Here is a 14,515-nt window from a genome sequence, read left to right on the forward strand (position 1 = left end):
CAATTTTAGCTCTATACAAACCTTTTCAGAACCAGTTGTGAACACAAAAATCTCCACGATTGTTTAAGAATCGCAATGGAGAAAGTTATCATTCGCCACACTAAGAGTAATTTCACTGAAATTTTGACATGAAAGTAAAAGAAAATGTAGAATAAAACGGTCTGTTTGTTTCATACGAATATTGCAACAAAGCAAAATTGCAGAACACATGAAACCGTGTACACTAGTTTCTTGAAATTATGCATTTTCCCAAAAAATGCAAAGTTTCATTTCAAAATTTCAGTTACTAGAATAAATAATCAATTTTCTAACAACTCCATTTGTTGTAGAAATTTTGACGCACCTAAAGAAATGTTACAACTCTTTCATTATACAAATGTATATAAATCCAATGAGACTAATGATTCTGAAACACTTGAAAGTGAAGTTTTCAACATCCTTAATTTAATTCATAAATAAGTGTATAGAATACTTTACAAGTTTAATGATATGAATTTCAATAGTAAAATAAAACTACTTTCCATTTTTTTTTTTTTGTAATTACTTGTTAAAAAATTTTTGGGGATTTTTTTGAGGAAATTCAATGAAATCTGGGGAATTTTGGGGAAAAGTTTTGGGCAAGTTGGGGAAAAGAGTCTAAAAAATACTGGCAACGCTGCTCATGAAGTAAGTTAACCCGGCAAAAAACTCTGGTGTAACCGTACTATAAAAGCCTCAAAAAGATCTTCTAAAGATATATGTAATACTTTATTGGTTGAACTCTGTAGGATGAAAACCATGGGTCATGGATGAAAACTTTCAACGGTTCGATTCTGTTTTTTTTTCCTGTCTAATTTGAAAGAACATTTGGCGCCATTATTTTTTCAATGCTGCCAATCCTCTGTACTGACTCTACTTTTATAAACATCACTGTTTTGTTTGTTGCATGGCACAATCATACAGGTACCCGCATCAGCCCAGCTGATGTACTGTGAGCTGTCAAGAAAGTTGTTGCAATTGAAAACACAAAATTAAAAAACAAAAATTTAAAAGAAAAATTGTGAATTTTTGTCGGATTTTTGTAATAAGGTGTTTATTAATAACTGCCTAACAAAAAATTGTGTGAGTCGTTTTATTTTTGGAAAACGTTTTTGACATTTTACAGTACTTAACTCGTTTTTGTTGTAGGTGTTGGCTGATACACATGGTACAATTACCAGGTAGATGCATCAGCCAACACCTACAACAAAAACGAGTAAAATTGTGCCATGCTGATGCATCTACCTGGTAATTGTACCATGGTTTGTTGTCAATTTTTTGTTTGGTGAGAGAGAGAGAGAGCACCAGCGTTGCCGTTTTGGGCATTTCGGACCAAATTTGGTCCGAAAAATAAATAAATTTTTAATTTGGTCCTATGGTCACCCCAAATCCATTTTTGTCCGTTTTCATGCTAATAATTCATGGCACAATTATTACAGGTAAAAGCAAGTGTTGTTGTACAACAATCGATACAACAACCACATAGAAATTTGTTTTTGTACGTAATACTAATGTCATAGCCATATGGGCAAAAATGTAAACAAATATAAAAAAATAAACACACATTTTGAGGGTTCATAAATATTGTTTTGAAAAATGTCATGGCTTCTTAATTAAAAAGAGATGAATAAAAAACGTTAGATTTTCAATTTTAACGTTTCCACTACATTTTTTCTTAACAAGGAGTTGTTAGCGGTATGTATTTCTCTAAATAAAATATTTACAATCAATAATTGATTATTTTTCAGATGATATCAATAACTGTGAAGAAAGAGGACGAGGATGACAAAACCTATTCCATTGAAAGATATCGGGCACCGAAGGGACGCCAAGAGCCATCATATTATGATGTGATCAACAATCCAATTGATTTGTTGAAAATAGAACAAGAACTTAAAACTGATGTTTATAATGATTTGGATTTGCTGGTGCAAGATTTTGAATTGTTGGTTAACAACGCCAAAGCTTTCTATAAACCAAGATGCTGTGGCATTGTGGCAATGTGTTACAGCTCACAAACAAAAACTACTGGAATACAGATTCGCCGAAGATGAACCGAAGAAAAGACGTTTGACTTGCACAGCCGATGAAGATGGCCCCGGTAATAAGAAAGATGACTTGAATTTATATGAAGAACTGTTTCATCTGCAATGACATCGGTGGATACCACCATGAATGACCGCCCATTGCATAGAATGTTTTTGCTGCCCTCCAAGAAAATGTATCTTGATTACTATGATGTTATTGAACATCCCATTGATTTGAGATTAATTGCCACAAGAAGGCCTGTCAATTGAATGAACCGGATTCACAAATTTACAAAGCTGCTAAAACATCGAAGACATATTTACCCAAAGAAGGTTACAATTGGAAACGGGTAAAGTGAAACTCATAAAAAGGCCAAATCATTGATGAGTGCTGCCATTGCGGCCCTCAAAGAGGAAGTAAATAGTGCAGAAGATGAGGAGAGCAGTAAGAAAGAGAAAGGACCAACGTGGGCCTTATTCAATCATCACCAGGTTTCTCACAGGGCCTCCATTGGGTACATAATTATGGAAACTACCTATACGCAGATTCCATCCGGAATATTTTGAACTTCTACAATGTCCCATTTCCATGTGTCAAATCCACACGAAGTTAAATAAAGGAGAATATTACATGAAAAACGTTTTTTTAAATATGTTTCCATTACATTATTGAGCTAACGTGAATCGGCGTGCATTCATTGATATATCGTCATCATAAATGCCCAAAGTCGTAACTAACAAAAAAATAATTTCACAGGAGAAGCAAAAAAAGGTTATAAAGTGAAAAACTGTTTTATGGAATATTCATCTTATGAAAGCGAGTATATGGGATATTATCAATCAGATACGAATGGGAGTAAGTAACGAAACCAAAACCGCGGTAACACTTAGTTTTGGGATGCGTCATTACAACAAAATCTGCAATGTTATCCCTTTTTTCGAAATGCCTTTTCTTGAATAGGATCGGGATTTTAGGATTTTATTTTGTATTTTATGAAACTCAAAATGTTACAAAATATCGGCAATTAACTGTCTGTGTACCACATTCATCAAACTTTTACGATTCCATTTCCATTTTATTTCCGTCTACATTTGGTAATAGTGACCTGCGTAAAAGAAAAATGTAGTAAACACATAATATGGATTATTTATGTAAGACTAACTTTTTCTCCTTGTCTGTATCTATTTCCATTTCCTCACAATATTCTTCAACCAATTTGGAATGGTATATTTACATCTGTGGAATTGAATAAAATACATGTTACATAAATTTTCAATTCCATAGTCGAATGCACAGCAAATGGTTCTGCACGTGACATGAGCCTCCAATTTTTCCTACTCTTCTCGTATCCTACGGTTAAAAGTTATCCCAGCATATACAGTCATTCTTCTTGAAATCCTTTCCACAAATTTTAGCCCAATCACGCCTTTTATGTGGATCTAATGGAATGTTGAAATAAGGTCCTTTTCCTTCGTTTCTATTTCATCGCGGAATACGCACTTCCTTATATCACTTTCTCTTCTAACTATGAGATAATACCAATTATTTATGAAAATATTGCATTTCTTTGTACTTACCGATGTATATGCTAATATAAAAATTCAATTTTTTATATTTTTACTTTCTAATGTGTTTGTTTGTGGATGATTTCTTTTTAAACTTTCAATACAAGGGTTGACAGAAAAAAATACACAATGACAAAACGTCATATACATTTTGACACTAGTATTACGGCTGAATCTAATCAGCTGGGACTTGCTTTTACCTGTATTATTGTACCATGCTAATAATTAAAAAATAATAAACATTTATATTTTTAATTTATTACTTATAATTTTTTTCCTGCTTTAATATTTTATATCAAGTTAGATTTTACAAATTATTTGAAAGGTATTTTTAGAAATAATTTCGACAGATTTATGTTTCATTTCTATTAGGCACTGAGAAGAAATGCTGGAAGGATAATTTTAGAGATGTTATGGAGCAACTTTGCAAACACTGAAAGTTTGGTTCTTTTTGCAGATCCACATCAACTAAGCCGGAACATTTTCTCTGATTTAATTGCAGAGAAAATGTAAAAAATACTATGGTTGATTTTATCTAACAATTAAAAATTAACAACTCCTGAGGCCATTTTTCGCCTAGACTGTGTGTTTATAGCAAATATATTTTAGGTTTATAACAAAGAAGACAAATGTTCTGTTCCAGAACTGCACTTTCATACGGGCAAAATGGATTTAGATCCCAAGTATGTTTGGATGCTATCCGTTTCAGACACATTGGAGTCGATGGAGCAATGTTCGTCCGTCTGTCTGGTGCGCACGATAACTCGTCAAACGAAGCAACCGATCAGGTCCAAAATTTGGCATTTGCAATATTTTGTCCAAACTTAGTTTAAGTTCGAAATGGTCATATCAATCCACTCCTTCCGGTACCTCCCCCTCAAAAGTTCAAAAATGCCCATACTTCCTGAGATTATTTGATCGAATGAATGTCTTATAGATACGCTCAGTCGACCGATCCTTACATAAAGGATACGGCAAATTTGCTTAAACTGGGTTTAAGGATCTAAATACACAAACTTATGGATATCAATCACTATATATTGTTCCAGGTAACAGCTAGAGTGTTAAACAACTCTAATCACCAAAGATTTTGTCTGTAAAAACCATTAAGTTGCCCAAAAACTGCTAAATTTGGCTGAATTCCGTATTGTCAGTTATGCTAAGTTTACATTTACGAAATCCACTCAATTTCAACTGTCAATTCCATAGCTCAAACGTCAAATGAAATCTCATCTGGATTTCATTTGACGTTTAACCTATGGATTTGATTCCATTTCAACCAACAATTTTTTTGTTGTCATGTTACTTTCACACTACTATTTTTCGAACAAAAAGTTTAAAAACGATTTATAACAACATTTTCATTAAACAGTGTAACCAGAGATGATATTATCAATGTAATAGACAATTTAGGTACTGGAAAAAGTCCTCGTCAAGATGGAATCTCCGCCAAAGTTTTGTTAGATTCAAATGATTCAATTAGTGAGCATCTATCACCATTTAATAAAATTATACGGACATCAATTAATCCTGATGTGCTAAAAATTGTCAAAATTATTCCAATACCGAAGTTGACAAATTCCATTAAAGCGTCTGATTATAGACCTATAGCTTTGCTCCCTCTTTTAGACAAACTATATGAAAAATTGATACATAAACAACTTTCAACGTTTCTTGAGCTAACCGGACAAATGTATCCTATGCAGTTAGGTTTCACAAAAGGGAGTGGCACCCAAGATGCTGTTGTAAATATGATCAATGTAATTTGTGAAGGTTTTGACAAAAACGTTGGTGGTGTTGGAGCTATATTTTACGATTTATCAAAGAAAAGATTTATCAAGAAAGAAAGAAGAAGAAAAGAACTAAATCTGTTGGAGGATTATCTGAGAAACAGAAGGCAATTCGTAGAGATAAATGGTGTAAGAGGAAATATTGGGTCAGTGGTACACGGGGTTCCACAGGGAAGTGTACTGGGTCCCTTATTATTTACGCTATACCTTAACGACCTCAGTAACTTAAATTTGTATGGAAAATTGCTAATGTATGCTGACAATATTTCTCTCAAGGTAAATTTATAGAAGGTATATGCATGAATTACAACAACTTACAAATTTACAAAAACAACATGGTTGTTATTGAAAATTAATTGTCAAAGAAAATATTGAATAATAGGGTCGTTCCAAAAATTTTCTCAAGAAAAACATAAATTCATTTTGAAAATCCTCCAAAATAGAACAAATTTGAATTACAATGTAAATATAAAGCATTCAGAACTGTCGTAGGTAATTTTTATTACACGTTTAGGAAGAGAAACAGTATTTTACGTTAACAAATTTCGATGTTTCAAATTTCTTGAGTAGACCCTATTACATTTTGAAAATTAAATTTACAAAAAAAAGTAAGAATACAGCTGATTGTCACTTCTACCTTCTATAAATATGCCTTGATTTCTCTTCTTTACCCTTATAATCATGAGGTAATATTAAAATGCAAAATCGAACATGACGCAAAAATCATAATGGAATATTTCCGACTAAATAAGCTTCTCTTAAATCCCAATAAAACAAAACTTATTCGATTCAGACCACGTTGTCCACAGGATGGTATATCTTTTCATGCCACTATTGGAAATACAAAGATTTTTGAGTGTCAGTCGTTACCCTTTTTGGGGATACATTTGCAAAACAATTTAACATGGAATCTGCATATGGAAGATCTGAAGAGGAAAGTTGCACCAGCGATAGGAATCTTGCACAAATTCAAAAATATTTTTGATGTAAAAACAAAGAGTTTGCTACCCAGCAAAAAGTTTGCATCCGCGGATGCAGTTAAATCACTAGAACAATTGCCGCTGGAGTACATCTTTTCCTATGAATTCACCTATGAATTTTACAAGAGAGCGCGCAGCTCGGATGCATTCCATTTTGCTTCCACGGCACACAGCTAGGATGCACTCCATGTTGCTTCCACGGCACACAGCTAGGATGCACTGCATTTTCGATCCGAATCACAGCCTTTGATGTAGTGTTTTGGATTGAATTTATATGCAGTCTAAAGATGCTATAAAATGCAAGCCATTGCAAATATCCCAAAAAAAAAAATAAAATACATTGCTTATTGGTGTAAAACAAGAATATTAACTTTATTACATTAACACAAATTATAAAAACTGTCCATTAAATTTGATCGTAACTAAGTTTACTTCCTCTACTCTGCTTTTTATGACATCGAAATTGATATTGGGTTTTTATTCTCTTTTGCTAGAAAATTATAAAAAGTAAACAGACACCTTCCCAGCAAAAACCAGCAAGCAATCAGCTGACTTGCCAAAACAGAACAATTTGTCCGCCAACAAAGGAAGCAAACACGTTGTATTTTATTAAAAATAAAAAAGAAAATGAAACAAAAAAGTATTTTTCCACTTTACAAATTTGTTCTCCATACAATTAGACTATGTTATTTCCACAATAAAATTGTTTTTAATGTTCACAAACATAAATCAACAAAAAACTAAAAATGGCTGATTGATTGTTTTCAGGAAGAAGAAGAGCTTGCAAGTGCTTGCTAGAAGAAATTTGTCCAGCAAGAATTTGCAAGCTCTCAGTGAAAGAACTGTCAAAATGTCTCTCTCGAATCGCTCTCTTTTGCTGGTTTTTTGTGTTAACAGACGACTTCCAGCAACAATTGGTACAAATTGTTACAAATTTTAGGGTAACCAGACACAGCTATTGCTTCATCATCCAAATGGTTTTTCATTTTTCCTCCTACTTCAGCTCAGATTTCCGAAAAACTCAACTCCACTTCAAAAATAATTTTCGTCTCGTGAATTACAGCAATGTTCATAACTTTAGTTTGTATTTCTTTATTTTTTATAAAACAAACTCTTAGAATTTTAACACTCTTGTGTTCAGGAAAAAAAGACTGCGACCGTAGGGATCAACAAATTGGCTTGCTTGGCTAGGGATATTTAAGCGAGTGCTTCCAAAATGTATCGGGCGCAGTGCATTTTCATAACTCCGTGTGGACTGCATCGAAAGATGTATTGAAATCATAACTCTGCAGTGCACTACTTCCAAACTTTTTTGCTGGGTATATAAAGCTGGGTACATACTGTCAGTTTTGAATAACAGCTTTGTTGTTGCTTGCTAGTGTGGAAGTTCATTTTTGTCATTCATCATGCAACCCCAAAATGTTTTGTGGTTGCTGGACGGTTTGACAGTTATCGATAATTGCGAAATATCGATATTCAAAACTGACAATGTGTACCCAGCTTAACGCTTTAATTCAAAGTCACTTCACATATATGGGAATGATATATGCATATAAAAAGAGTGTATATTTAAAGTCACTGCAGAGATCCCAAAATAGGGCACTTAAAATCCCAGCAAAAAGTTTGCATCCGTGGATGCAGTTTAATCAGTACAAGTGTACAGTACAATTGCGGTTGGAGTACATCTTTTCCTATGAATTTTACAAGAGAGCGCGCAGCTAGGATGCACTCCATTTTGCTTCCACAGCACACAGCTAGGATGCACTCCATTTTCGATCCAAATCACGGCTTAAGATGCAGTGCTTTGGATTGAATTTATAGGCACTCTTCGTATTGCATTTTTAATCAGTCTAAAGATGCAATAAAAATGAAAGCCATTGCGAAATATCCCAAAACAAATAAATGCATTTATTATTTGTGTAATTACCGCAAAAATGTTCGCAACTTAAGTTTTTATTTCTTTATTTTATAACAAATTCTCCGAAATGTATACACTCTTGTTTGTCTTTTGAAGAAATGTGTAGGGATCAACCAGCTGGTTTTTTCTGTAGGGATCTCTACAGCAACTGCTTATAAAATGTATCGAACGGAGTACATTTTTCATAACTCTGTTGGACTACATCGAAAGATGTTGTGAAATCATAACTCCAATTGCACAACTTCCAAAATTTTTTGCTGGGTAGTGATTTGTGGTGGTTTTCATGGTACAATAATACAGGTAGCATTATCATGCCAGCTGATGGTAACATAATGTGTCAACTGCATTGAATTGATGTCAAATTTTGACACCTTATGTTACCAACAATTGCCGATGCGGCTACCTGTGTATTTGTACCATGGTGGTTTTTAACACAACTTGCTGTAGCGATTTTTACCTCGGAACAGTTGGCATCCCTGCACAAAACACAGAGAGAGAGAGAGCACTGCCAGAGCAAAGAGAACACATTCAAGCAAATCTGACAAGAACATTTTTAACATGAATGAAATTCTGCAAGTCGTGAGTTTATTGTCGTCAACGTCTGTCGTTTAATTTTTTTCTGTGAACGTGTGAGTTATTAAATCAAAAGATTTCTTTGATATATCCTGAAAAAAAAAATTAAAGAAAAATCCAAAAAAGGAAGATAGTAACGAAAATTATAAAATTGAAAATTTCTGGGAAATCTAATAAGATATATTCCCCAAAGTATCTTCAAATTGTTGTGCGCGAATGTGTGTGAATGTTGGTTGGCGTGTGTGTCTGATGTAAATAGAGCAAAGGATACAGTTGTCAAAAAGTTGTCTACTAAAAAAGGAAATTGTGTAGCGGTAGCAAATGTCGAAATAAACAAAGTAGTCAGTCCGTAAAGGAATAAAAATTAAAGTGCAATCAATAAAATATCTTGGAAAGGAATGTTTTACCATAAAATGTATTTTTAAATATTTTACTTCATATTGTGTTTGTTGTTGTGCAAAAGAGAAGTGTTTTAGTGTCCCATTTGACCAGCACCAACAAAGAAGGAGCACATTTGACAGATAAATTGTCTGTGCAAATAAAAAGAAAAAATTAAACATCTTGTTTTGGTTATTTTGAGAGGTCTCCTCTGTTTTGAGGCAAAGGCAAGGCAACAAAAAACAAGTGCCAATATAACAAAGAGAGAAAGAAGGAGCATAAAAAGTGTTGTGAGTGAATAGAAATAAAATAAAAACGGGTTCAATCGGCCTCAAAAGCAACATAATTCAATTAAATTAAGGTAATTTTATTTATTTTATATCAAATTGTTTAAAAAGTTAAAATGTTATTCCTGACATGTTATCAACACCCACCACCACCCTCATCCTTTTTCCAACAACCAAACAAAATATGGCAAATTAGGAGGCTCTCTTAGTGTAACTCTCCCTCTCCCTCTCTCACTCTCTGTACCCATGTAATTGAATTTGTGTTGTTTTGGCAACCAGCTGTTTTCTGTTTTGATTTTTATACGTTATGTGAACCAAAAAATTCGACAAAAAATCGACAACCCGAAAAGGAAGGCAAAAGGGGGGAATATCTCCCCCCACCAAAAACATAAATTATATTTTTTTCTGCAAAATTTATTAGTGCAGGGATTAAAACGACAAATGACTTTGGTTTTATCTGCCGCCTTAATTTTGAAATAACGGTTGCTTGGTCGGTTAGTTTGGTTGTCGATTGCCGTGTCTTATCGTTGTTTTGTGTTATGATTATTATTGGGGGTCATAAATTCTAATTCATATATTGCTGTATTTATTACAGAGAGATAGTGGAGAATGCATGAAAGTGTCAGAGAGTCCACAGTTTGTTTTCATTTGAGATATTTGAAATACCAAACAAAGGCCGGTTACATTTCATTATTTCGCTTTTTTAAAATTTGTTTAGCCTAAAATAGGGTGTTTTTTTCTAGTGATATCTACTGTGAAAGTTGTTGTGGTTGTTTTTTAGCAATAACAATAAAAACGCTATGCACTTAAAATGAAACTATGATGCAATCCCTTTTCTTTTAGGGAGGATATTAAAAATGTGTATGATGACTCATTCCTTGTGACATTTTAAAGAAGCAGCATAATAGGAAGGGGGTTAAGGATTATTGTTATGAATTATTGGCAGACGAGGAAATGTTGCTGTAAATATTATTAAAAATTCGTTTAACGACTAACATCTTTTAAATGACATCAGTGGACTTTTTGTAATACCTTCTTCTATAAAAGAATTCAACATTCACCAATGGATATTTTCTACGAAAAAAAAACATCAATGGAGCTCACCAACCAATTTTCCTCTTTCATACAATTCACCAATGAATATTTTTCTATAAAAAAAAGATCACCAATGAAAATTTTTCTATAGAAAGAGTTCACCAATGAACATTTTTCTATAGAAAAAGTTCACCAATAAACATTTTTCTATAGAAAAAGTTCACCAAAGAAAATTTTTTCTATGAAAAAGTTCACCAATGAACATTTTTCTATAAAAAATGTTCACCAATGAACTTCTTTCTATAGAAAAAGTTCACCAATGAACTTTTTTCTATAGAAAAATTTCACCAATTGACATTTTTCTATAGAAAAAGTTCACCAATTAACATTTTTCTATAGAAAAAGTTCACCCTTGAACATTTTTCTATGGAAAAAGTTCACCAATGAATATTTTTCTATAAAAAAAATCACCAATGAACATTTTCCTATAGAAAAAGTTCACCAATGAACGTTTTTCTATAAAAAACATCACCAATGAACATTTTTTCTCTAGAAAAAGTTCAAAAATGAACATTGTTCTATACAAAAAATTCGCCAATGAATATTTTTCTATAGAAAAAGCTCACCAATGCATATTTTTCTATATAAAAAGCTCACCATTGCATATTTTTCTATAGAAAAAGTTCACCATTGAACATATTTTAGTAGAAAAAGTTCACCAATGAATATTTTTCTATAAAAAAAGATCACCAATGAACATTTCTCTATAAAAAAAGATCACCAATGAAAATTTTCTAATAGAAAAAGTTCACCAATGAACATTTTTGTATAGAAAAAGTTCACCAATGAACATTTTTCTATAGAAAAATTACATCAATGAACATTTTTCTATAGAAGAAGTTCACCAATGAACATTTTTCTATAGAAAAAGTTCACCAATGAACATTTTTCTATAGAAAAAGTTCACCAATGAACATTTTTCTATAGAAAAAGTTCACTAATGATCTTCTTTCTAAAGAGAGACTTCGTTAATAAACTTTCTTGTATAGAAAAAGTTCACCAATGAACATTTTTCTATAGAAAAAGTTCACCAATGAACATTTTTCTGTACAAAAAGTTCACCAATGAACATTTTTTTTTTTGAAAAAGTTCACCACTGAACATTTTTCTATAGAAAAAGTTCACTATTAAACATTTTTCTATAGAAAAATTTCACCAAAGTTCAACAATGCACACTTTTCTATAGAAAAAGTCCATCAATGAACATTTTCTAATAGAAAACGTCACCAATGCACATTTTTCTCTAGAAAAGTTCACCAATGTATAGAAAAAGTTCACCAATGAACATTTTTCTATAGAAAAAGTTCTCCAATGAACATGTTTCTATAAAAAAGTTCACCAATGAACATTTTTCTATAGAAAAAGTCCATCAACGAACATTTTCCTATAGAAAAAGTTCACCAATGAAAATTTTTTCTAAAGAAAAAGTTCACTAATGATCTTCTATCTACAGAGAGACTTCGCTAATAATCTTTCTTGTATAGAAAAAGTTTACAAATGAAAGTTTTCCTACAGAAAAATTTCACCAATGAACGTTTTTCTATAGAAAAAGTTTACCAATGAACATTTTTCTAAAGAAAAAGTTCACTAATGATCTTCTTTCTAAAGAGAGACTTCGTTAATAAACTTTCTTGTATAGAAAAAGTTCACCAATGAACATTTTTCTATAGAAAAAGTTCACCAATGAACATTTTTCTGTACAAAAAGTTCACCAATGAACATTTTTCTATAGAAAAAGTTCACCAATGAACATTTTTTTTTGAAAAAGTTCACCAATGAACATTTTTCTATAGAAAAAGTTCACTATTAAACATTTTTCTATAGAAAAATTTCACCAATGAAAACTTTTCTATAGAAAAAGTTCATCAATGAATATTTTTCTATAGAAAAAGGTTCACCAATGAAAATTTTTCTATAAAAAAAGTTCATCAATGAACATTTTTCTATAGAAAAATTTCACCAATGAAACTTTTTTCTATAGAAAAAGTTCAACAATACACACTTTTCTATAGAAAAAGTCCATCAATGAACATTTTCTAATAGAAAACGTCACCAATGAACATTTTTCTCTAGAAAAAGTTCACCAATGAACATTTTTCTCTAGAAAAAGTTCACCAATGAACATTTTTCTCTAGAAAAAGTTCACCAATGAACATTTTTCTATAGAAAAAGTTCACCAATGAACATTTTTCTATAGAAACAATTTCACCAATGAACATTTTTCTATAGAAAAGCTCAGCAATGAACATTTTTTATATATAAAAATTCAACAATGAACATTTTTATATATAAAAGTTCACCAGTGAACATTTTTGTATAGGAAAAACGTCAATGAAAAATTGCTATTGGAAAATTTCACTATAGAAAACGTTCACCAGTGGAAAATTTCACCAGCCGTCCTTTTTATACCCTCAGCATTTAGGCTAAAGAGGGTATTTACACTTTGATACGACCAAAAATGTGCCTCATCGAAATAATGGTTTTAGACCCCAAGTATGTTTGTACGATATCCGTTTCAGACAATTTTGAGTAGATCTAGCAATGTCCGTCCGTCTGTCTGTCTGTCTGTCCGTCTGTCTGGCTGGCTGGTGCGCACGATAACTCTCGAACGGATCAATCGATTCGGTTAACATTTTGGGCATCGAAATATTTTGTCCAGATTCGATTTAAGTTCGAAGATGGGCCATATAGGTCCACTCCTTCAAGTACCTCCCCCACAAAAGTCCAAAAATGTTCGGAAAAATTTTGCGCACGATAACTCTTGAAGGGAGTGATCGATATAATCCATACTTTGCACATCCTAATAAATCTACCAGATATAGATCAGATTCGAATATGGACTATATTTGTCTACTCCTTCTGGTACCTCTCACACAAAATTTCGGATAAGTTCACTTTAAGACCTGCTCTCGAACCACTTTGATTTTTGTTGAAGCGATTTGCATTCGCTACCTCCATTACGACGGTAAAAGTTTTTTCAGGAGCAAGTCCATATTTCTTAGGAAAACAGCCTGAAAGGTGTAAAAAATTCTCGAACTGTTCAACCGATTTGGTCCAACATTTGGTCTTCGTCATATTATATGGAAATACAGTTTCATGGGGCAATACCGGTCCACAACTTCCGGTACTTCTCCCCAATATTTAAAAAATGTTACTAAAATGCTAGGACGATATTACTTGAATGGGACAACCAATTTGGTCCAAACTTTGGATCTCCTAATATTTTGTCAACATTTAGTTTAATTTCTAAAATAGCCCATATCGGTCGTCCCTAAGGGTACCTCCCCAAACAAGGGTTCAACATTTGTGTCTTAGTGCAGTTAACTCCTAATCCACATTTTTGTCGGCAAGTTCAAATGTCCAAAAAGGGCCACAAAATTCTGAAGAGACCTTAAATACATTCGCTCTGTCCGTGGTGAGAGTTTCACTTCACATTGGCTGAGGGTATATATCTGTCGGCAAATCCAACTGACACTTTTTTACTTGTTTTCTAGAAAATTTTTTCTATAGAAAAATTTCACCAAAAGTAATTTTCTATAGAAAAAGTTCCCCAACAGATCATTTTCTGTAGAAAGTAGTAAACATTTTCCTGTAGAAGAAGTTCACCAGTGGACCTTGTTCTATAGAAGCAAATTATTTTTTCTATAGAAAAACATCAACTTTCTGTAGAAACAGTTTATCTTTTGGACTTTGGAGTGGACCTGTTTCTAAAGAACAAGTTCAACACTGAACACTTTACCAAAGAAAAATTTCACAAGTGACCTTTTTATATAGAAGTTTATTCTTCCATGTACCTTATTCTATAGAAAATGTTCATGAAAAAAAAACCAAAAGGTATAGTTGAATAAAACAAATACAATTTGACTACAATGACGTTAGAGAA

The 14,515-nt window shown here is 32.5% G+C and overlaps 1 protein-coding gene across 1 annotated transcript in view; it reads left to right on the plus strand.

Moving 5' to 3' along the window:
• Positions 1–8,795: 8,795 nt before the first annotated feature.
• Positions 8,796–14,515, plus strand: part of SNF4Agamma (SNF4/AMP-activated protein kinase gamma subunit) — a 501,567-nt gene continuing 495,847 nt past the window's right edge. Inside the window, exon 1 of the mRNA XM_073979972.1 lies at positions 8,796–9,611. The gene's annotated coding sequence lies outside the window, so the exon portion shown is untranslated. The remainder of the gene's footprint in view (positions 9,612–14,515) is intronic.

The sequence above is a fragment of the Musca autumnalis genome, unplaced genomic scaffold, assembly GCF_047663935.1.
Source record: "Musca autumnalis isolate F117 unplaced genomic scaffold, ASM4766393v1 scaffold_1, whole genome shotgun sequence".
NCBI lineage: Eukaryota > Metazoa > Arthropoda > Insecta > Diptera > Muscidae > Musca > Musca autumnalis.